Source organism: Ixodes scapularis, unplaced genomic scaffold (genome assembly GCF_016920785.2).
Source record: "Ixodes scapularis isolate PalLabHiFi unplaced genomic scaffold, ASM1692078v2 PGA_scaffold12__126_contigs__length_90152505, whole genome shotgun sequence".
Classification (NCBI taxonomy): domain Eukaryota; kingdom Metazoa; phylum Arthropoda; class Arachnida; order Ixodida; family Ixodidae; genus Ixodes; species Ixodes scapularis.
In genome coordinates, this window is record NW_024609838.1 from 56,407,077 (window position 1) to 56,431,656 (window position 24,580).

General features: G+C 43.6%; 1 pseudogene; it reads left to right on the top strand.

Moving 5' to 3' along the window:
* Positions 1–12,827, top strand: part of LOC120837012 — a 102,076-nt pseudogene extending 89,249 nt beyond the window's left edge.
* Positions 12,828–24,580: the final 11,753 nt, after the last annotated feature.

Genomic DNA, 24,580 nt, shown 5'->3' on the forward strand with positions numbered 1-24,580 from the left:
ATTTTGATCATTCGCTTCTAGCGGGCAGCAATGTTCGAGTAATATTGACAGTGCTTGATAACTACTGAAAATAGAGTCCGTTAAAAGAAAGTTAACCTAAATTTGGAGCTTATAAAACAAAGCTTAAGTGATAGGCGGAATTCTGCGACACCCAAAACCATCACTTATACAGGGATATCTCTAACAGATCGCCGTATCTTTGGAAAAGAAGTGCACGTCTAAACACGGCCGACGAGGCCGACGAGACATGTGACTTAACGATTTTCATTGGCCACTTTGGAATTTTTAAGGCAATTGATCAACTGAAGGTGTCCTGCAGCTCCAGAGAAGAAAAAAATGACTCAAATATTAATAAACACTAAACATATTTTTTTCTGATTTCCGCTGCGACATAATCCCTCAGTAGTTAAAACTTTCTGAATTTATATGTGATTAGGAATGTGCTAGCGTCATACCACTTCATAGAACAAGCAACCGTCAACTAATCAGTAACTATTGTCCTATCTCGTTTAACGGCGTTTATCTAAATTCATTGAAAATATGCTCTATTTGAGCTTAATACGATTTCTAGAGTCTCATTGCCTTCATTCTAATTATCAGCGCGGGTTTCGTAAATCATACTCATGTGAACCTCAGCTGAGAACATTTCTAACAGACGTTTGCTCAAATTTTGATTCCAATGTTTAAATTGACGACATATTCATTGACTCCTTCAAAGCATTTGAGAAGATTTCTTCATCAGGTCTTCTAATAAAACTAAGTAATATTGCCATCCACCCCTCTGTATTTAAATGGATTTATGAATTGGTCACTAATCGTACTAAGTACACTTCTATTAACGAAGCAAAATCTGCCACAAGTACACTTTAAGTCTCATGTCCCTCAGGGAACAGTTCTTGTACCCTTCTTTATATTAATGTACAAGGAAACCCGCTCCCTCCCGAACAAAACTAGCATTGTTCTTTTTTTTTAACCGCAAAAAATGACTATGCATCGAAAAACGCTCATACTCCGGCCTAATGCAGCGCTAGAGGTCCGAAGCAGATGCCACGGTTTCAGCACGAACTGATACGTTCTTCAAAAGTTAATATTGATTGTTTTTAAAGTTTAAATAGGAAAATGTTAAACATTTCTGCCAGTTTTTGGTTTCTGGTATCATAGAGCAGTTGGCAGTCAGGTCAACTAAACACGGAAAAACATTGATAAGAAGAAAAGAACTCGTCAAACACACTGCTAACTAAGAACTGATTTTTACGTTTTTCTCTTCCCAGCCTAGGCAATTCCTTCTTCGTCCTATGGCACAATAAACAAATTAAAAAAAAAAAAAACTTTCAGATTACCACTTAATGGGGTGAGGCAGACCACAAACACTGGCGTTCTTTTTCATTAACCGTAATTGACGAGGTGCTTACGCAATCTTCTTTTTTTCTTCTTTAAAGGCCAAAACCTCCAGCACTTCATAGCGAAGGAGTTTTATGAAGGACGGTGATGCTGGTGAGCTCTGCACCACATCCACAGGTCCGGCAATGAGCTGACAAATCTTCCGCAGATATACTTTTCACCGACTGCTTGCTCCCTTTCTTTGTCGTTTATACGTCGGCCAGTTTGGCCCAGCGTGCCTTCATGTGATCTTTGCTTAAGGCGGTGGCATCACGCCATTTTGTCCCACACGTTTATTTTTATTTCTTTTTATCAGAAGCGCGTGAGCGACTGTGTCTCTGCACACGTTTGCGGCGCTGGCTGTTCTATGGCTGCATTTTGTTCTGGTCGATTCGTTTGTATTTTCTTCATGAGCGCGTGCTGTCGGCATCAGGTACTACAGCGGGTGGCATCACCCTAAACAGAAGAACATTGGGGCACCCTAGTTTGGCCAGTGTAGCTCTTCCCGCAAGTGAAAACTTTATCAATGTCGAATTAGAACAAATCAAAGGATTAAACACACCCCAGTCAAAACACAACATCCTGAGGACATCCTCAAAAGGTCCTATCATCCTCGTCCGCTAAAAGTAGTCCATGGAATGTCCGCAGGATGAATCCTACGGGCCATCCGGAATTCGTCATCAACGTGGCGTCCTAAGGACATTCTCAGAAGGTCCTTGCATCCTGGTCCGCTAAATTCGAGCAATGCCTTGCAGGTTCTTCGAATAAGCTTTCGGGATCAAGTATAGAAAAAAAGAAACCACTGCAAAGCCAAAATTTTGCTAAAAAGGTTAAAACAGTTTAAACCGCCGACCAGCGCGCGCCAAGTTCAGACAGCAATTGCGTGATGTCGTCGCAATGCGGCTTTTGTTTTAGAGCTTGACCCAAATGCCCAAAACGTTCAAGACGTATTTAAAACAAAACCACAAAAAATGGAGTCGGACATAAAATCAACATAAAATCCTAAGTGGATTATAATATTCAAAGATTTTGCTGTAAAATACACTATGCCGCCGAATCAACGGCCGAATCCGCTTTCTGCACGCCGCTGACGCCGGACTCACTGGCCGCACTACAAACCGCACGCCGCTGACGCCGCCAACGCCGCCACGAAAGGAAAGGGAGGCGGGATGTTATTTGCGCGGGAAAGAAGCTGGGTACCTTTTCGAGGAGATGTGCGAATTGGGTAAGTAACTTTTAATTACCATTCAACATTCGTTTGCAGCGTAGAATGAGGAAGCTAGGTCTCCTAGTGAAGCGTCGGCACAGGTCTGAGGCTAGCCAGGAGTATCTGCTCAAGCTTAAAATTGTGTTTAGTGCAATGTCTTCTTTGTTGCATAATGGCCGCAGGTCGCCTCTTTCGCCGAAAGCTTGCCCGATGTGTCAGTGACAGTGTTGCGCCAATTGAGACCTATTCAGACTCATCTAAACAGGCAAGCTCTAGCGATTCCAGTGAAAACCACTGTGATGCTGTCTATGAAAAACTAGTAGCATAGGAAAAAAATAACACCTTTGTCCTTAGAAGTACCTTTATAAACCTCGGGAATAAAAAAAAAAACTGGGTAAATCACTTGCTATGTGTTCGTTCACACGAGTGCTCTTCCTGTGCTGTGTGCAAAACACACAAAATAGTTCCTGACGGGAACAATACCAAATAGAATAAGTGCTCACGACCTCTAAGGGTTTTAAGACTGTTCGGTCCTGAGGTCACCTATTTGTCATTGATTTGTTTTCAGTGAAATTGCCCTATTTAAAATTCCATCAAGGTATGTAATTTGGGACACTGACTGCCAGTCAGCAGCCCTGGTGGAACGTGCCCTGATGGTCCATCAGACGACGTCTGACTGACACTGATGAAATGTCCCAAATTACGTATGTGGTGGTCTTTGATGGAACGTACTGTGGTGGTCTTTGATGGAACGTATTGTGGTGGTCTTTGATGGAACATATTTGATGAAAGGTGTGATTGTGATCACTGCTGAGCTGATAGGATAGGCTAACCAGATTGCAGCGTTGCCAGAGAAACTATTACATACTTTTGACTGCCATAGGATCACTGCAAGTTAACTTCAAGGAGAGCAGCCAATAAAATCACAAGTAATATGCAAAATCAAACCTCTTGCACCTTTATTAGGTCACAGAAAACGCCTGCCTTGAGCGATGCTCGATCTGAAAAAGTAAAACAAACAGCACAGTTAGAATAAATTAAGTTAAAGCAAGTGGTAACTGCAATGGTGGAACTGACAAATGGTGATTTGGAGCTCTTGTAGCAGGCAAATTCTGGTTTTGGGGCAGACATTCTCACTTTTGGAGCAAACATTTTACCAATTTTATTGCGTCATTTCCAATGCAGAAGTTCAAAAATGCTATAACAACTTGGAACCTAATGCCGGTGTTGAGGGTTTCTCAGCAATGGTGACAGCTGCTTATATTGAATTCGGACAAGGGGATAAGTGTATACCCGTCCTTATTTCTTGTTTTTTTCTTTCACTTTTGAAATTTGCGTTTTTTAGGCAACAGGGACATTCCTTCACAAACGAGCCCACGTGCACCCAAAGCGTGTTTCAGAGAAACGCCCTCGATGTCAACCTTTCGGGACGACCGTATACTTTAATTCACAAAACGTACAAGACTCTGCTGAAGCTAGAGAGCAAGCATGCATGCTACGACAGGCAGCCCTGGCTTCCACGGATGAACACGAGCAGCAGAGATATCTGAACTACGCTCGCGGATGCTTTTTGTCTGCGCTCTTCATGAAACAATAATAATGAGCTGCGACATAGCGGTAATGCCAATAGCCCATCTGTAAAAAAATTTGCCCTCTTTTACGGAGAAATTCTCTGGCACCTATGCTGCTGGAAAGGTCATCCGTAATTCTAATAACGGAAAAATCCTTTTAAACACATACACAATCCGTAAAGAAAAGGACATTCCTAGAAACAGATTATGGAAAGTGCTCTACTATCCGTAACGCTATTCAAGAGCTGTCCGTAAAACAACGGACTGGAATATGCATTCCGTAAAACCTATTACGGAAATCACTCTAGTATCCGTAGAAGTGCTTAAAAGTTGTCGGTAAAAGGGCAAACAGAGTAGGCTTTCCGTAACCTATATTACGGAAAGCACTCTTGAGTATCCATAATCCTATGGGGAGCACAAGTTTGTCTGCTTCTTGCACAGGCGTTGCGGTGATGTCAAAAGTCTGAGCTCTTATTAGCTAATTGAACAAAAAAAATAAGGGTAGACCTCATGGTGTCTAGCATTGTGGTCTACCCACTATATCCTTCCAATCAAAGCCAATGAGAGCTCGTCACCGTTCTGACATCACCGTAATGTCTGTGCAAGAAGCAGACGACTTGCTCTCCACATAGGGCGGAGTCAATAGAAAGGTGGGCTGACAAATGAGCTCGAAGAATTAATGCCTTCATCTAGCAAGCTGAACTTATCAAAGGTTTTATTTTTGTGACACAGATTCTTATGAAAACTTTTAAGGTGCAACTCCAGTCTGTGAAAAATAGAACTACATTATTTAAATTTGACAATGGGCACCAATGTATACAATCGAGAGCTGCCACAACCTGTTGTGGAAAGCAGGCAACACAGCTGAGCAATGCATCTGCAGGAAGTTTCCTCAATGTCAGTTGTTTTTTCTTCTGTCAGTTCTGGCATTCAGACCAATGTGCAGAATTATAGAAGCTAGTGGGATTACAAAACATTATCTGCAGTCTGACTGACCACCGCAGTCATTGCATTTTTAAACAGCGATATAAAGCACCTTCTCGACAACACCAAACATCACTCTCACTCATCTGCGTCGGCACTCATGCTTGAAAATAAAGAGAATGCTGTTTTCACATTCCACAGAGACGGAGCTGTGCCTTTACATGTCACAATGGTGTTCACTGCTAAAATATACCTTTGGTAAGAATATGAGCTCAATGCTTGTAGGTGCAGATTTCTCCAGTTCATTTAACAGCCCGTCCCTTAGTGATGCTGCACTATACATAAAGTAATGTTCATTATGACGCTGATACAACCAGGTTTTCTATAAAAAAAAAGTAATGAAATTTTTAATTGGAAAAGGATCTCTTTAAACGAATATTGAGTACTCTTTCCTATGCTGCTTGCAGTAATCATGCAATGTCACCTGAATAATTGTTGAGAAAATAAGAAAAGTACCTTCGAACACTTTATTTGGGTCCTTGAAGAGCCAAAGTAGAGCCCCCCGTGGTGTTCGGCCTTTTTTTCAGATGCTGCATGTAACATTGAGCATGTCCTCAGGGACATGCTCAATCTGTAAGAACTCAAACTCGTGACTTACCATAAAAAAAAGCGAAGTTGACTCCGTAATTCAACTGGTTCAAATGCTTAAATCGTCAAACATTGCTCGACGTCTTAAGGTGCACACTGTATTTTCTGAAAAACAAGACACAAGATTGTCAGACTGTCAATTTAATCTGGTTAGAGCAGCTTAAATAGCAGTTGGCACTGGACATGCTAAGCAGTCTTGTACACGTTACTAAAAAAAAGTAATCGATTACAATTACTATTACTCTTGGCTAAAAAGTATTCGATTAGATTACTTGATTTCTCGACGGCAAAAGTAATTGGACATTACTTAAAGAAGTAATCGTTACTTTTCCGATTACTTTATTGTGTGAAGACACATCTTTAGCGCTCATAACAATGAACTACTTCCAACCTATATTTCACATTTTCACAAGTATTGAAGAAGAAAAACTGGCTCCCTCTTCGTGGTCGTTGCACCTTCACAATGCGGACACAAGCATAGAATTTGTTTGAAGACGTTTAATGATTTGGGCGTTCGCCAGTGTGTGTGTGTGTGGAGGGGGGGGGGGTTCTAGATCTTGTTAAGCTTGAGCAAGGGTTGTCGCTCAAAGTTTGCGTCGCTCATTTTATTATTCACATGTGGATGAGCTCGCATGTTATACAAAAGAGCAGCAGCTCCAAGGTTTGAAACGGATCATGTGTAGTATCCATTAGCGGAAGAGATCGCCCCGACCACTTCTCAACTCGAAACATTGCTTGTCACAAGGACCACGTAGGGGAAATGGGGAAATATTTCAACTGCCTTTGTTATATTTTGCATCCGCTTTAGGCATTCTTCGGTTCCAGTTCTCCTTCGGGCTGCGAGTAGGTACCCTAAGCAGAATCTTTTTTTATTTTTTTTTTATTTCTGTGTGCGTGCGTGAGGGGGCTAGTTTGAACGAAGGACTCACAAAGCTACATTCTGCTTCCTCAAACTTCGCCCTGAATAGCCTTTGTCACGCACTGTGGCTTCCCTGGAGCTCCCCACTCCCAGTCCCAGCTCGAAAAAAAAAAAACTGACATTCCACGGAAACTGTACATAGAAAGAGATTGACCTCGTTTCCTACAGCTCCGCAAAAATCTTTCTTTTTTCCGTTCGAAAAAAAAAAAAAAAGTTTATTTTTGTTTTTTCATAAAAAAAAGGCTTGTACCCGGGGGGGGGGGGGGGGGGGGGGCGTGGACAAATTGTAACGGTTACAAGTAATTTTATTACTTCAAAAAGTAATCAGATTACTCTTGTGATTACTGCCTAATAAAAGTAATCAACTGATTACAAAATTACTCCAAAAAGTAATCGATTACAAGTAATTTGATTACTTGTAATGCGTACGGTAGAAGTCTGATGCTAAGTAATCATGCAGTGCAAGCATGGCTGCAGGTGGCTGGCAGACCGGCCGACTTGTGCTTTGAAAAACCTCTATAAAACAAAAAAAAAGACCCATGAGGCTTCACTTAGTTCAAAGCTTAAAGGTTACTATTTAAAGGGGGGTGCAACGATTTCCGGACTTCGGTCAAAAATTTTTGGAGGTTGCTCTCCGACACTTCTGAAGTAAAGAAGAGGAAACCGATTTCGCCTGCGCGTCCTAGCTGTTGCGTAAAGAAAAAAGATAGCCATTGGCATTTCGGGCACCCCTCAACTCACTCCCAGTCTTCAGGGTCACACCTGGTCGCACTCCTAGTGACGTCATTCGGAGTGCCGTGTAGGCTCCCGTGTGCTATCTTGGAGGACGCTTCCTCTCTCTCTCTTTGCTGACGTTAGCGGGCGTTATGCTGCAGCTTGGAGCCGAGCGAGGGCACGTAATCTTCTGGCCGTAATTCCTTCGGCTGGCACTTGCGGCTGCAGGTGGGGGAAAAAGCTTGGCTTTCGTTTTGCGATTATGCAGCGGAATCGCAACATTCTTAATGAAGGAGATGTTTTCTGTATCCTCCGGGACGTGATAAACAACGTAAAAATGACGAGATGCAAATTCTTTTAATCACAAAATCGTTGCACCCCCCTCTAATAATAATACATTTAAATATCAAACGAAAAATTATTTTGTGCGAGAGCAAGGCGCAAAAAAGTTGCAAGGAGATAATTTGTAAAGTGGCAGGATGCCGGTTGCTGTAAATAAACAGACGCAGACTCCCAATAACACCGGATATGAATACCGTATCATATCGGCCACATCTGCCTTGACACTGTAGCACTCGCACTGCGTGCGTGCATCACCGGTTCACAGCAGCGTACCGCAGCAAATCATGTATTGGCTCTGGGGGCTCAAACATTTTACTGATCAACCATCTTTGGTTACAATTACAGGATGACTTCCCGTTTTAAATAAACGAGTTGAAATAAGTTTTATTTGTATACAGTTCCCAGACTTCTGTGTAAGCTTTTGTGAGTCGTTTCAGTTGCTTTTTTACGATGGTGTGTCCTGGAGCATTCTCAGATTGAAAATTCGTACAACTGCCGAACCGTCCTATCCGATGAAAGTATAAACAAAATATGACATCATTCGCTTCAATATTTGAAAGTTATGAATACTCACAAAGCCCTTTGTTGCGCTTCTCAAAAGATTGGCATCAGCCACATTAGAGTTGTCTTACTCTTAGGTACATGCAAGATGTGTAGGAATTCAAATTTGCACTTACCATAAAAAAACATACAGGTTCAAGGGATTTCTGTGGAGACTTCATTTGAAGCCCCTCAGCATCTCTAAATCTTGCGCTTGGCCGTCGTTCGCTTCACTGCTCCCATTCTCTTCAACCCCTTCTCCAGGTTGATTTGGAAGATTGGTCTAGGAGGATATATTGCACCATCTAACATTAATGCCATGCCTGCTTCATGCATACTCAAAAGTGAAGCCATTTATTTTCAACTATCAAGTCAGACTATGGTAGTGTTGGAACATGTTAAACCTGAAGGACTGCTGAACAAGCACACATTCTATAGACCGACACCCTGTTTATAAGCAAGCCCGCGTTTGCCCACGCCAGGTGTGAGCACTGTGCGTGCGCAAAAACCAAATTCGCTAGAGTGAAGCGTCAGCGCTGTGCCGCCGACAGTGCCACCGCAGCTGCGTGACGTCAGTGCCGCGTGCTGGTCTATACAAGATAACCATGCTTCCCTGCCTTGAAAGTTACAGCCTAATGACAACCAGTGTTCCCACGTTATCAATTCATTATAAATATGCAGCAGCGTAATTCTTTGTAAAATTAGTACAGCTCAAATGTTTGTGCGAGTTGTGAAAAAGGGGGCTACGGCACGATAAATGATAGGGTAATATAGATTATGTCATTCTATGACACATCCTGTGGACTTGACACATTTCAAGATTTTCTCACATTTGCATAAACTCGAGAGTGGCCAAGGCTTCCTTTGAATAGGTGAATTCAACACGTAAAAAGCTCCAAACAAGACGCATACCGCCTTCAAGAATGGCATAGACTCTTTAAACATTGGCCGATGCTCAGTGACAAGGAAGCAATTGTCGTTGAAGACGCCTCCTGAAAAAAATATGAGCTTGCATCTCAGACAATTTGAAACTGCAGGAACGGTGGCTATGTTCCTTACAAACAGTCTGACTGAGGAGCCAAGATGAATGCATACAATTTTTCAGTCCGTGGAACAGTGTTATTACGTTCCCTCCTGGGTGGCGCCGTGCAAGTATTGAGCGGAGGTATATTGCTTTAATATACACATAGAATATTATGAGCATAAAAATGAATATCAATACGATGGTCTCAGACCATCTGGTTGGGGGAATCAGCGTACGGTGACACGAGTGCGTTCTGTGAAATGAGAAATTCATCGGCTGCATTATGACTGCTAACCAACCAGTGAACGTGAAATACGCAGTGGTGATACACCAATGGGAATCAGTTCATGGAATGACGTTTCCTCGACAGATCGTTTCATCGACAGCTCAAATTAACCTTTTTTTTTCTTTTTTCTTGTGGGGGGGGGGGGGGGGGGGGCAAGTTGCATAAGACTCGCCGCGAAGCGACCTGTACGGGTCGGTTAGGTGGGTTAACATTTTTGTGACGAGCAGCCGCAGACTGTCGCCGCGAAGTGGTGTGAACGCAGGCGGGGGTGTGGGTTTACGCGCACTTCAGTGATACACGAGTGGCGAAACGTCCCTGCAGCTTGAAATTCGCGTAACGAGTGTCGATGAAACGTTCGTGTCGACGAAACGTGTCCATAAAAAGTTGTCCACGAAACGTACTGCCGCTAAACGAATTTCGACGAAACGATAGGGACCCCTCGGCGAAATGAGAAGGCTACAGGGCGCGCGAACAACGATGCGAAACTCGTAAAGCGCAATCACGCACTCAGACGATGCGTTGTCACGTGCTTTACTGCAACTCTTGCCAGCCAGCACGCGCGAATAGCCTCCCAATCGCCACAAACGACGAACCGCGCGTCCCAGCGAGCTCGCGACATGACACAAGGTTCAAACGAGCACCCGACTTGAGCTTTCAACTCTGAGAAGAACGTCAAACACGAACTGATATAGCGGCGACAGTCATTGAACCCGAAAGTTTCAAGCGACGCAAATCCGTGGGTTCGTTTCTTTCGAGCAAATAAGCGTCGAAAATACGAACGTATATATGGCAGTCCCCAATCAATGTTAATAAAAAGAGCAGAACAAACTCACCGTTTTGATCACAACAAGGAAAGCTCGCACAGAAACCACCAGGCACCTCTACCCCTCGACAAGACAAGCGCGGCAGTAACGGCAGCAAAACGAGCGAGCCGAGATGGGTAGATGAAGAGATAGCGGCAGTGTGATTATACTAGACAAAAATCTCACCTCGTGCATTTCAATTGAGCGGTAACTAGCGCCACCTCGTTTCGGAACGTTTATCATTAGTTGTTTGAGAGTGCAATAAATGATCCTTTAAAATGTGAGAACCGTTGTCTATTAGTCTAAACCAAATAAAACAATTTTCAGCTTGTCGCAAACAGTTTCAGTTGTTTAAAGAATCGTAACTTTAGATTTATGGAGAAGTCAATAGTATTTCAGATTACGGATGCTTCTCCGTAGCTTTTAATGAGAAGCTCTACGTTTTTTTACGGAACGTTTTTACCGTGCACACCAGATAGAAATATATAAACTTTCTTGCCTACTTGGAGAACATAATAGCGCTTCACGACAGGGACGAAGAGTAGAAACGAGACAACACAATGCGCTAAACCTCTCGGACCGAGTCTAGAGCATTTCAGTATTGCAGCGAGAGGTTCCGACAATGAGTGTATCGCTCTAAAAAGTGCTTCGGCTGTATATGCAGTTAAACCAAGCAATCGTACATCAATCGCCGTACTTCAGCTCTACTCACCTGCCATGCAGAGTAGTTTCGCGTCGTAGAATCCTCCTTTCGTTGGAGCGTCTCCGGCCCAGTAGTACACCTTGTCGTCTTCAACTACACCGCTAAAGTGCCTTACATCGTCGGATCTCACAACAGGCTGGGTCTTGTCGAGTAGAAATTCTACTAAAACGTAAGATTATGCAGAGCCCGGGCAGGATCGACAGGTTGGAGCAAGCGGGCAAACAAAACGAGTCGAGAGCGATCGTTCATGGAAGCTCGGCGAAGAAGTTCGGCGTTTCGGCGGGCTTCTGATCAAGGTTGTCGGTCGGTTGCGTGTCATATCTCTAACACCAGCGGTTTTATGGGCTCACGTCCCGAAATCGTTTTCACGTGCATAGATTATTTTTCGTATTAATAGATTAGACGAAATAGTGGTATCCGAACGAATTTTACGTCCTTTGACCGTATGTATGTCTGCACGTCAAAGCTTTTTGACGTACAGTCAGAGACAGTCGATGTACAATCAGAATCACCACCAAGAAATCTTGACGGCACTTCGCGGCGGCCGACTGCCACCAGGAAACCATCAGAAAGCCGACAAGCGGGATCTGACTGGAGTTTGACTGTCGGTCAGAGTAACTTGTTGGACAGTCAGACATGCTTGGCGTACAGTCAGGCACGGTCAGCGGTCCACTAGAAAACACAGACTGCCACACAGGGTTACATTGATGGATTTTTCCTTCGGGTGTGTATTTGTATGCAGCATTCAAGCAATCCAGTACAACATCCAGCTCTCCACCTCCTTGCCGTATTGTTGCCAGTAAAACTGTATCAGAGGAACCTGACTCTGAAGGTGTGAAACCTTTTTGACTGCCTTTGATAGTTAGTTTTAACAATTTTATACAATGCTCCTGTTGATGGTTCAGGTTTCACGGGGCACACCTTGGAAATTCTACACATGATCCGGCTGAAGCTTGATAATCTGACAGCCTTGATGGGCACTGTGTTAGAAGCTCTGAACAAGAACAAGGAGGACGATGACAACTGCCCCGTTCAGGAGCCACACAGAAGCTACGACACCTTCATGGAATTTGAGTGCCAACTGCAGGCTAGTGAAGCCATGAGCAAAAGCTGGTAAGTGGAATTATGGAGCATTTGGCTAGATGCCATGGAATTGCCTGGTATTTATATAAACTTGCTTTTCTGTGACACAGGTAAATCGGTTCGTGGGACTCGAAGGGAAGACTTTAGGGGCCACTACTCGTCGACTGCTGGAAGCTCTAATGACTCAAAACCTTGCGGTGAATATCAGCTGGAAAGGGCGAAAGGGCAAGGCGAAATTCCAACAGCTGCCGTGTGTTGAGCTTATATATCGCAAGTACACAACACATTATGGCAATGCTTCTTTGAAGGAATGGTGTTTGGAAGTAGTGTTTTTTCCCCTAAATAACCGATAAATATCTAATATATGCTCTGAAAGTACACAACAGTTTCACGGTGGGATCAGTTGGCTGGCTATAGTAATGAAAGTATTTCTGATAATTCTCAATCACCTCAAGGAAGGGATGAGCAGCTCCTGCCATTGTTGCGATTTTGCCCTATAGCTAGCACTCTGGATTTTGGGTGACCAGTAATAGCAAACCTTACAACTTTTCAGAAGCTGTAAAAAGAAACCCCGTATGACAACGACACGTCACGACATTGAAGAGGTAATCAAGACGTGGCTACGACACGCGGCGGAGAAGCTCAGGAAGCTTGAGTAATCTGGTGTTGGCAACATCCCCTAACTTTTTATGAGCATCTATATCCATGTATAGTGTGCACCTTTTTTAATTCATGCTTTATTTTCTCTCTTCAAGCCCATCTTCAGGTAATACTTATTTGACCCGCAGCCACCATTACACATCAGACGAAGTTTTGTTAGTTTGTCATTATTATTTCCAGTTATTTTAGTGTTCAAATTCTAGTATCTTTATTTAATATTTTTTTGCTCATTATTTATAGTAATTTTACTCTTGTTTTCAAGTATTGCTCTTGCCTGACAAAGGTAGTCAACCTTAATCGTTTTACAGGTGTTCATATTGAGGCACAATGAATGCCTCTTGTCTTCAGCTAAATAATAACTTGTTAGACCAGCAGCCACAATTGCACAACACCAGAAGTGATTATCATTTCGTTATTTTATTTTTCAATCTTAGTACCATCGTCTTGTTCTTTAATTTTTATTGTTTCCAGTTATATTACTTAGGAGCCCTAACAAGCCCGAATTCATACATTCTTTGTCTAAATAAGAAAATATTTAAAAAAAAATTCTCGAAACAAGCATTCTAGCACGCTAACAGACCCTTTAAAAATCCCACTCCCCGTTTCCCGACTGGGCGCCTCCTTCCGTCCATCTAGGGACGTCGCAGGAAGCCTTGTCGCTGTCATTCCTCAAGGCTTTCCCATGACGTCCCTCGATGACCGAAAGGAGGAGCCCAGATGGGAAACGAGGACCGGGATTTTTAAAGGGTCCGCTAGCGTGCCAGGAGTTTTGTTTTGAGAGGAAATTATCTTCTTAGGTATTTTTAAAATTTTTTAGGACAAAATTTGAAGTTTGGCCTTTAATTGATTCAGAGTACTGTTCTTGCTTGTTCTATTCAATAAATATTTTGGCAGGTACTTTCTGCCCACTCTTCTGTTAAAATAATTCTAATTTTTTGTGTGTATTGGTTTTATGGTTTTGAAGGAGCCTTCCCAGCATCCATCGCAAGCCAGTTCAGCATTTGCATGGGTGACCCCAAAAAGGTCAGTCAGCTATCAAGCATCGCCTAATGGTACTTTGGAGACATGGTGCCCTGATAACATGCAGCAAACATTAAAAAGAGTAAGCACCCCAGGTGAATGAAATCAGCTGTATGTTCTTAGCAGTGGTGTCAAAATTTGTCACTATATTTTTCATTGTGACTAATTCTGTAAAGTTTATTAAGTGAGCTCTTTAAATATTGGTTTAAACGCTGAACTGTGATTAGCAATGTTGTAGAGCATCAGGAGAAAGCTACAATTATACTGTTTAAAACAAGGTGTGGTTTCTGTAGTCCTGTTTACAAAACAAAAATACCTCAGGAATTTTAAAACGTCCTTTGACAACCCACCTTGTAATAGCGGTCTGTGTGCCTTGGTTCATGGGTGTTTTTTCTTGCCTTCCAAAGAGGACTAGTCAAAGCACACACTGTTGTAAAAATTATAATCAATCACTTCTCATGACATTCTGAAACTTCAAATCTCACTTGAGCTCCTGGACCAATAAATAAAAAGTTGATAAATTAATTTTACCTAATTAGTTAACCACAATGAAATAAACAGGGACATTTTTTGAAGATGTCCGCATCATCATATAGTTGCGTTTATCCATCTAGAGTGTTTCATTATTTTATGAACTTCGCTGCATGTTATCTGAGGCACCCTGTATATATACAGGGTGTTTCTCGAAAGGTAGACAAATTTGATATTGTGAAAACTACGCGTTGCAACAAAAAAACGACGTTATTTTCGTCCTGGGCTAGGGGCCTATTTAGGAGAATTATTGGAGTCCGGGATAATTAGATTGCTAATTTTTTTGCGTAATCAACTTTTTATATTGTTAGCATCTTCGAAAAATACTAAATCAACAAATTGCAGAACGATAGAATGCACGCGCAACATTTGGTTTTCCGAAAAACAGCCCAAATTCGACAAGCTTTTAAGTGCCGGTTTTGCTATCAAAACGCATCTCGGCCCCGACGGCACCGCGCCCCGTGGAGTAATAGTGCAACCAGCCCCTGCAGCGTCGGGCAATGACAGCGCAGCAGAGGTTGGTTGCACTATTTCTACACGGGGCGCGGTGCCGTCGGGGCCGAGATACGCTCTGATAGCAAACCGGAACTTAAAAGCCCGTCGAATTTGTGTGGTTTTGAGAAAGCCCTAAAATGCTGCGCGTGCACTCTATCGTTCTGCAATTTGTTGATTTAGTGTTTTTCGATGATACTGAGCAATTTCTTAATTGAAACCATGCCCAATATTAAAGAGTTAATTAAGCAAAAAATTAGCAATCTAATTATCCCTAACTCTAATAATTTTCCTGAATAGGCCCCTGGCCCAGGACGAAAATGACGCAAGTCTTTTTTTGTTGCGACGCTTAGTTTTGGCAATATCGAATTTGTCCACCTTTCGTGGAACACCCTGTATATTTCTGAACTTCGTTAATGGTCAAACGCTTCCTTGACAATATGCATTGACTGAACCAGTAGGGTGCCTTTATCCCAGAAAGGTCCCCATGCAGTCCTTAAGGCTGGCAACTCAGGATGTTCTCAGGACATAATGGGTCTGGACAAAAAGATCATTTGAGGATCATGCGATACTCTTTCAGGGTGTCCTCGGGATTACCCATCATCCTGGACTCGACATCCACAGTACATCCTCAAGATGCCATTCCGTTGACTGGGACCATTGTGCGGCTAATTGAGAGGAACCGCCTAAAAAGTATTTATACCAAAATCAAAAAGACGATGTTAAAATCTAGGCGTTTTTCTCAGTGAAGACGCACAAGCGCGGCGCACCTTTTAGGGCCATTGTGTCAGAAAGGGCAACATGGCAAGCCGAAGTGTCACCCGTTTTGGTGAACCAGCTGTCCCTGGTTCACTGCAACGATCCTTACAAAATACAAGGATCAGGACAACTAATTAGTTATCTTGAAGAGCATAGATCTGGCGTCGTCTAGGCACTGTCAGTTGGCATCCAGGACCTGTATTACTTAATTCCACAATCAGGCCTTTTGTTGATTCTTCAAGCAACCATCGAAGAGCAAGGAATAACAACATTTGAAACTCGGCTGCAATTACCGCCGACACCTTCCTGGAAATTCTTAGTGTATGCTTGACGGCGACAGTTGTAGCCCATCAAGAGCAAGACTTCGTACAAAAAAGCGGCGTTTGTATCAGCTCTTGGGTCGTTCCTTATCTTAGCGATTTGTTCCTTACAACATACGGCAGGAACCTGCAAGAGAACCTGAATGACGCACGGGTGAAAGCCATCTTTAGGCATGTTGATGAGTATTTGGTGCTATGCGACACCATGGCGGAAGATCCGGGGAGCGGATGTAAAGAAAATGTTTTCACCTGTTTCCAAAAAAGTTGCGCGCAATTGGTGTTCACTTACGAACTACCACTGGAGAAGTCAATCAAGTTCCTGGACCTCCTTTTGGAGTTCAAAGAAGGTCACGTTTGTTGGCGCTACGATTCTCGATTGTGCAAGGGATTTCTTCCCTACGAATCAGGCCATTCGAAGACCATCAACAGAACTGTTGCTAGTACTGCTTTTTTTCTTTGCGCTAAGCAAGTCCTGGCATCATCAAGTTGAGACAAAATTCATAAAACAGTACGCCCGACTAAACGATCTCGAATGCTCTTCAAGGAAGAGTATGTGAGCGCCACTCCAAGAAACGGAAGCTAAGAGCAGCAAGCGACGAGAAAGCGCCGAATCCACCAACGCGATCCACAATCGCGGTTGTGCTCTAGATCTATGGAGTGACCCACGGACCACAGAAGGTCGCAGGCAGGCAAGATATTCAGGTTGTTTGTTGGGAACCAAACAAAGCAATCGTCATGTACCCCAAGGTCAACAAAAGACGCGATCAGTAGCCGATATGTGACACAGCCCATAAAACACTCTATGCCCAATGCGAAACGGGGGTCGTCTATCATATTCCCCTTTTTTTTGCGGAGAGAGCAACATCGGCCAAACTGGTCGATGTGTTAATGATAGAGCAAGGTAGCTCGCAGCGTCGATGAAAAGTACACCAGCGAGACATTTGTCAGCTCATTGCCGGGCCTGTGGATGTGATGCAGATCTCACCAGCATAACTATCCTTCATAGGACCAGGAACTACTTCGCGCGAAAAGTTCTCGAGGTCCTGGCCATTGAAGAAAAAGATGAAGAATGTGTCAGCTCCTCGTAAATTACGGTTCGCTAAAGGAACGCTCGCATTTGCGGTTCGCAACACCCCGTTGAGTGGAAGGCAAAAAGGTTGTTTTAAACGTGTTTAATATGCTGTGGGACGAAAAAGAAACGGCCTAGGCTGGGAAAACGAAAAAGAAAAACTCAGTTGCTAGTCAGCGGTGTGCTTGTTCAGTCCTTTCATTGTTGTCCTTGTTTTTCCGTGTTACTTGACCTGATGGCTTACAGTATGTACCAACTAGCTCGAGTAAAACCCGAAATTATAGAGCTCAATGTATGCGAAAGATACGCGGTTCCCTATTTTCACATTCTCATTTTATGAAAATCTCTTAAAACTAAAGAAAAAAATGTCGGTTCGCGATGAAACTCTGGCATCTGGTTCGGACTAGTGCCAGTAAATAACTAAAATATTCATTCAGTGGTTTTAGTTCGGACCTCTGGCGCTACTTCGCTCGGAGATTGAGCGCTCGGCAATGCAAGGTTTATTATTGCGTTGAAAGAATAAACGCGGTATGTCGTATTCGGCGACACCCTGTACTTTAAAGGAGAGCTCAGGAGCCAGAATTTTTTCATCAATATAAATTAATGGTTGATTCCGACGTCCTTATGCCTGCTGCATCCAAATATATCATGACCGTTTGGCCCAAATAGTCAATAAACCCGAAAAATATTGAAAAAAAACAAGCGATCGCCGCAGAGGAACGTCTTTGGCTAGTCACTACTGACGCCCCAATACGCCATAAAAAAATCCATCTCGATTCTCGCTTGCTCCGTCCCTTGCGGAAGTAGTTGGACGCGGAGGCTTCTGCTCTTGTAATTTTGGTTCCGGTTATTAATTTTCGAAATCTTTCTGTGGATCTGAAAGGGGAATGTGTCCAGAAGAACCTAAGCGTGATGAAGTGCGCGTTCCAGCCTTTGATAAACCAGAAAACGTATCCTCCACTGTAATACGTACAGACAGGAGGTATCGCTTGCGCCGACGCGACATGGCCGGCTTAATACGTTCTGGAACACACTGGCTGGTACTTATTGTGACGTAAAACGTTCATAATAAACTGAGTAATTTTGACGGGTCGTGTGAGGCCGGATTAGCGTGGCCCTGCCCAAAACTGTTATCGGAGGACAAGAATTTGGCAGACATCGGCCTTCATGCTTGGCAGCTACTGGAGACGTGAGCGTGCAGGCTGCATTGTTCACCAAGGCTGAAGTGGATTGAAGGGATAGTACAATCGGCTTGGAGTGACTAGAGCGACTGTATATGGCAGCGTAGCTGCCAGAGTATCGACACAACGCAAAATTTTCTAGATGCGCGAAGTCAGAAGCGCCGATAGCAATCTCCATTTTTGGCCGAGGAGTTTGCCAGGGAAACCGTTCCAGGCAGCACAAGATATTGTGCCAACATTGGTCTCAGCGTGGTTAAGGTGGCCCCATATATTGTGCCAGCTTGACCAGTCTAGAGCCAGCATTTCATGATGCTGGCACTAGACTGGCTACACGACGCAGCATTTGCCGTTTCTAAAGTCATATTTGGGGGTTTTACGTGCCAAACCTACGACGGGCATCTGGCACGCCCCAGCGGAGGACAGGATTAATTTCGACCACGTGGGGATCTTTTGACGTCCAACCGAAAGCTAGGTTACACGGCGCCTCCTCGCAATAAGCCTCCGTCATATTGCGGGCACCTCGTTAGGGATTTGAACCCCCCACCTGGGGATCTGTAGGCCGGCGCTCTCGCCTTGAAGCCATCGAGGCGGTTATTTGCCGGCGTCCAACCAATATTGCGCCATCTTGGGTAGATGACGGCAACATAGGCCGTTTCTGCCAGCTTCCAAAAGATATTGATGCATCCCGGCTACATGACGGCCTTGGGCGTCTGCAGGATTTTTTTTTGGTGGGGGGGCAAAACGTTCGCACCCGATGTTGGTTTTTTTTTTTCTTTAGGGGCGGGGGGGGGGGGGGGGAGAGGGAGGGGCGTAACCAATACATTCCCGCAACAATTTTGCAAAATATTATACGTGTACATTTTTAAAACAAATGTTGGCTTCAACAGCGCTTAATTCGCAGTTCTAATCGCTTATGTAAAAAGGCCCCCCGACATCTCCCACCTATAGCGCGTCATAGTTTTGGTCACAACTGGTAGTTTGTATTCAGCTGACCAGTACAAACGAAATCGTGGTAGCTGGAAGATCGACATGTGGACTGTGCAGCCTAAAAACTGTTCAAGTTCCACCCGAGACAAGGCGAGAGGCTTATTAGGGTTTTGCTGAACTGCATATGGATTGCTCTGCTGCTGGATTAGATTAAACACGTTGTCGTCGAAGAATAACTTGAAGTACTCGATTGGGGACCTGACGGCCGCGCTCTCATGCGCAGGGCCTTTTCACTGAGGAACGGCATTTCTTAGAGATGAAGGTGTTTTTGACAAATGCACTGGCCGATGCACTCCTTTCGAGGGAGCTGGCACCGATTCTTCTTCTTTTTCACTTTCTTCGCTTGTGTCATCGGGGGGCGCGTTGAACTGTTGTGGAGGGTTGTAGTCCGCATCCTCATTGTCAGTGTCACTTAGGCAGCTGTCGTCACTTCCGTCCTCGGGTGGTATTCGCGTCCTACACGGAATTTTTTTCTTCCCATAGAAGGAGCCAGCTTCCATGACCTACAAAATATAAAGTATGGCTCATTGAAACTAAGTGGCAAGTGAGAAATATATATATGGGTGATTTCATCTCAACTCAGGCACGGATTTAGGGTCGAATTTTTAATTTTGACGAAAAAAATATATGTTTTGGGGCTATTCCTATAATAAAAGAAGACGGAAACGGTTATTTCGTCGGATTTTTTGTTCTCAAGTTATGGACCATTGAAGCGGTCAAGGTGGAAATTGATGTTTTTCCAGCCTATCGGAGGTGCCATATTTCACTCCATCACTTTTCCCTACTTTTTCCGCTAAATCAATATAACTTTTTGGGAACACTCTAGACATAGGCTTTTTTATGCTAATTAAGCGTCTAGGTCATAACATTCTTAATGATCTTTTTTTTTTATTTGTCAAACTGCCTCTCTGTGACGATATTTGACGAAGTTCAGCAAGCTGTGCTGTGTGACCTAATCAACATATTTTTATGATCTTTATATCACCGTAAAGCACCAATTATGCTCTTGCTTTTGAGTATAATTTCAATATTTTGCAACAAGTAATTAATGCGCTACATGTGCCTGAAAAACGAATATTTCGAAAAACTAGCAAGTTTGAAGTCGATTTTCTAAAAAAACCCACTTTTTATTTTTTTCATTTTTTATTCACAGTTAGTTAATATAGTAGTCTATCAGGAACTATCAACAGAAATTGTAATATATTGTTCGTATGACCGCTATTAAGACTCGAATCTCGTGCTATGAGCGTTTTGAACGGGACTTCGCACAGGCGCTTTGCTGAGCAGAATTTTGGCCAATGTAAAGTTTTCTATTTAATGTTAGTACTTACCACAATATCTGAGCGTAAAAGCAAGTGAAGTAACAATATTTATCCTTACAATATTTATTTACTTGGCCCCGGGGGTGATTTGAAAGGTGTGTGAGCTTCGCCTTATGTATTGACGGAGAAGTACGTAACATCTAAACTCACGGACAAACTTAAGTCACGAGGAAAAAGTCTAAGTAGCCTGGCATGAATCGCTGCAAATAGAAATGAAGCCTAAACACATGACTAACGCATTTGAAGCCTTACACGCCACGAAATGCTCGTCCTTACACGCCACGAAATGCTCGTTATTTTACGAAGGAGCCCGTATGTGCATAAAATAGACCGTACTTCCTAAGCGTCAGATACTAAATCGCACATATGTATATGCACTGCATATCTGTTTGACATAAGAAAATATGACAATTACATATAAAGTTCGGAATTTTAAACTCAAGATGCGACACGTAACCAGAGAAGGGAAGTAATATTTCATGTTGTAGCCTAAACATGTTCCTTTCATAAAATATATCAAAATGTGTTGACCAAATGTCTCACATACTCCTAATTAACATAAAATACACTCAAAGTTAATACAAATATAAACCTTAAAACGAATTGAACACCCCCGAATTCCGTCTGGTTTACGGATAGACGACGCAGTACCTTTACAGTACTACACGGCGCTGCTCACACAAAAACAGTGATAAACACCTGGGATAGGGATAGTCATCTTTCGACATAGCACATTTCGAGACAATAGGTTGATGCGAATCTGTGTCAGTTTTCGCTTTGTCCAAATTGCAGTCAGTTCAGTGTCAAAGTCTATTTCGGGTCGTGTGATCACACAGCGCGCACTGACAGGGGGACAAGGATGAACGCACTGTTGAAACGGTCCGGCCTTTTTACGGTCCCACCATTTAGCTCTGTCTATTCTGGGGTTTGGTAAACTCTTTCTAGGACCACATAACCTCCCCCTTCCCCCATTGCTTTGCTCCACACATGAGAAGATTGGATGCCTTTCGATGGGGTTACCTTCTCCCACCCCTTCCTTTTAAGCTCCCGATAACGGGACTGCTCCTCTTGGTCGATGAAGAGAAGCGTTATCCACTTGATTTTCTGGCCGAGAGCTTCAACGAACGTACGCGCGTTAGTTATGGAGCTCAGCTCAGTTGTTTTCAAGTTATGCAGTGACGCATGATGCTTCAGCACACCACCCACTCCATCGCACGCGCTTTTTCCGTGCCCTGACGCCGAGTATATCCACCTGCTGACAACAAACTTCTTCTGAAATTCGTGTAATTGGTGCCGATTTTTGAAATGGCTTGGAGCGCCGTCTGAAACATAGATTAGCTCCAAAAAAACGGGCAAGAGTTCCTCGAGCCTGTCTTCAATCATTGTGAGCGCAAAGAGCGCGTGTGCAGAATCATGACAGGTATCGTCACTCACGACGCCGAAACTTAGTGTTCCCTTCGTGGTCGTCGCAACGCAGGTGAAGATTGTCGCCATCTTGGTTTTCCAGTGGTATCCCTGCACTGCATGTTGGAGCACAATACTCCAGTTTTCGGCGAAATCAAAGTGGAGGACTACGACACGTGGCTTCACATTTGCTTTTTCAAGCCATATTGCTCTCTGTTGTACGCGCCGAATATAATGGTGGGGTATGTATTTCTTCGTCCACTTGTTGAGTTCGTTAAGAAAAGCAGTGGCCTCCAAATGTTTTTTCACCAACTCGCCACCAGATTCCCACAGTGCTAACTCCAGTTCATCTTCAGCGCCCATCCCTAGCATCTCGAGGGATATGTTCTTCCGGTTCGAACAGGCTTCACACCTCAGCAAGAAGCAGTTTTGGGAAGTATTTTCACAATGAAAAATTTTGTGGACGTCTTCAAAGGTCATGGTCTTCCCCGCCGCATTCGACAGAGATGTCAGACAGAGTATGAAGTTGGCGCAGCATACACACACACACTCTTCATGTACAGGGTGTTTCTTAACCCACTTGGGCCGAAGAGAATAAAATTTTGTTAGGCCCATTTTTGACTCGGGATTGGCCGCCTTCAATTCTTTGTAGGTTTCCCTAATAGATCTCGTCATAAATCGCTTCGTGACGAAGACTTCCTGTCCATCAATTAAAAGCCTTACGACATCCTTCTTGTTCGGGCTTTGTCTTGAGCAGTCTTTCGCATCTGATGTGTAGTAAGTCAACGCAAGAGCGACATCGTTTTCGTTGAGCGCATGTCCTTGGTATGGGTCAGGTGACGCCCAGACCCCCATTTTTTTCAGCTTTCTTGATTGGTCCAAAGCATGCTTCGTCACTTCAGGAATTGCTTTCAGGATAACTTTTTTTCTGAGGTTAGCTGGAAAGAGAGTTAAGAGGCGGTAGCGTTCTAGCTGCGACGCGCTCTTGACGTAGGCTGCTCGTAAATTGCTGACCCAGTCGGAGCACGAGGAGCATGGATCTTCTTTGTCTGTGCCCGTAGGTTCTCCGTACACGTCACTTAATTTACGACCAATTTTCTTTTTGAAGTCCGCGGTTATCTCGGATTTTTTTTCGCTTAACATAGCCGGTACGACTTCATGGGGTCACGCTAGAAGGGAGTTTAAGTGGTGTCACACTTACTTCGGCAGCATCAATTGCTTCAGACACTCCTTGGACCAGGGCTTCTTCGTCAACGAATGATCTGTCCGCTGGTTTCAGGGATGATGACGATGAGCTTGATGACAACATTTCCCGTCCTTGCTTATGTTCTTCAATCTGACCCAGGACATTTTGTAGCAGTTATTGCACAGAACATCTCAAGGGCTTACGCGCTGGGCGTCCTCAGCCGGTAGAACTTGCTTAAGAAAACTTAGGTTTAGCTCCGAGACTTGACGAAAATGGCGTCCGTAAAACACTCTTCTCTCGTGTCTCCTTGAATAGTCGGCGCACACTTTCCGGTCTGAACTGAATAATGTATTAGCCATGGCAGTAACGAACACTTCAGGCTTTCTGAAAGCAGGAGCAGTTTTAAGTTCATCCAGCTCAGACAGCACGGAGGTAGAATGAGTACCAGCTTTCCGCCGTGGCTTAGGAATTCAAGAGCCAGAAAGGGACCGAGAAGGCTATTATCAGTTAGACGACGTGCGAAGATTCGGCTTCCTTTGGGTCCCCAATCTTCCCGTCGATCCATACTTAAACATTCGCTCTCCGCCTCGCGAGTAATCTGAGTGCCACGCTGCAGCGGCGTCTCTTTTAGCGCCCGCGGATTAGTGGCACGGTTGTGTTAGAAGGACGAAAAGTGGAGCTTGGAGAGACAGAGGGGGGCTTGCGACCTAAACTCTAACCTTGAAACGCCTGTTCTCCCGACAATCAGGGTTTCCGTGTCGGTCGGATCCAAAGGCATAATCCTTAGAGGCTCCAGGACCCCGACGAAGATAGAGGCGGTAGCCCCGTGATGTTCAAGATAAAGTATTCTATACACGCCGCCTGACTGGGGTGGCATCTGTAAAATTTCGGAGCCGAAAGCAAAAGGCCTCAGAGGACTTCTCTAACGATCTGCATTCCCCCGTATTGGGAGAAAAAGATGCGCTCGCACTTGTGAATACGGACTTCTAAGGAACTTTTTTTTAAGAGTACTATTCAAAATTGTTTTTAATGTTTATGGTTGGATATTAGGTAACTGCTAACGATAAATAGAAAACCTTATATAGGCCAACATTTTGCTCAGCAGAGCGCCTGTGCGAAGTCCCGTTCAAAACGCTCATAGCACGAGATTCGAGTCTTAATAGCGGCCATATAAACAATATATTACAATTTCTGTTGATAGTTCCTGATAGACTACTATATTAGCTAACTGTGAATAAAAAATGAATAAAATAAAAAGTGGGGTTTTTTAGAAAATCGACTCCAAACTTGATGGTTTTTCGAAATATTCGTTTTTCAGGCACATGTAGCGCATTATATACTTGTGGCAAAATATTGATATTATAATCAAAAGAAAGAGCATAAATGGTGCTTTACGGTGATATAAAGATCATAAAAGTATGTTGATTAGGTCTTACAGCACAGCTTGCTGAACTTCGTCAAATATCGTCACAGAGAGGCGGTTTGACAAATAAAAAAAAAATCAT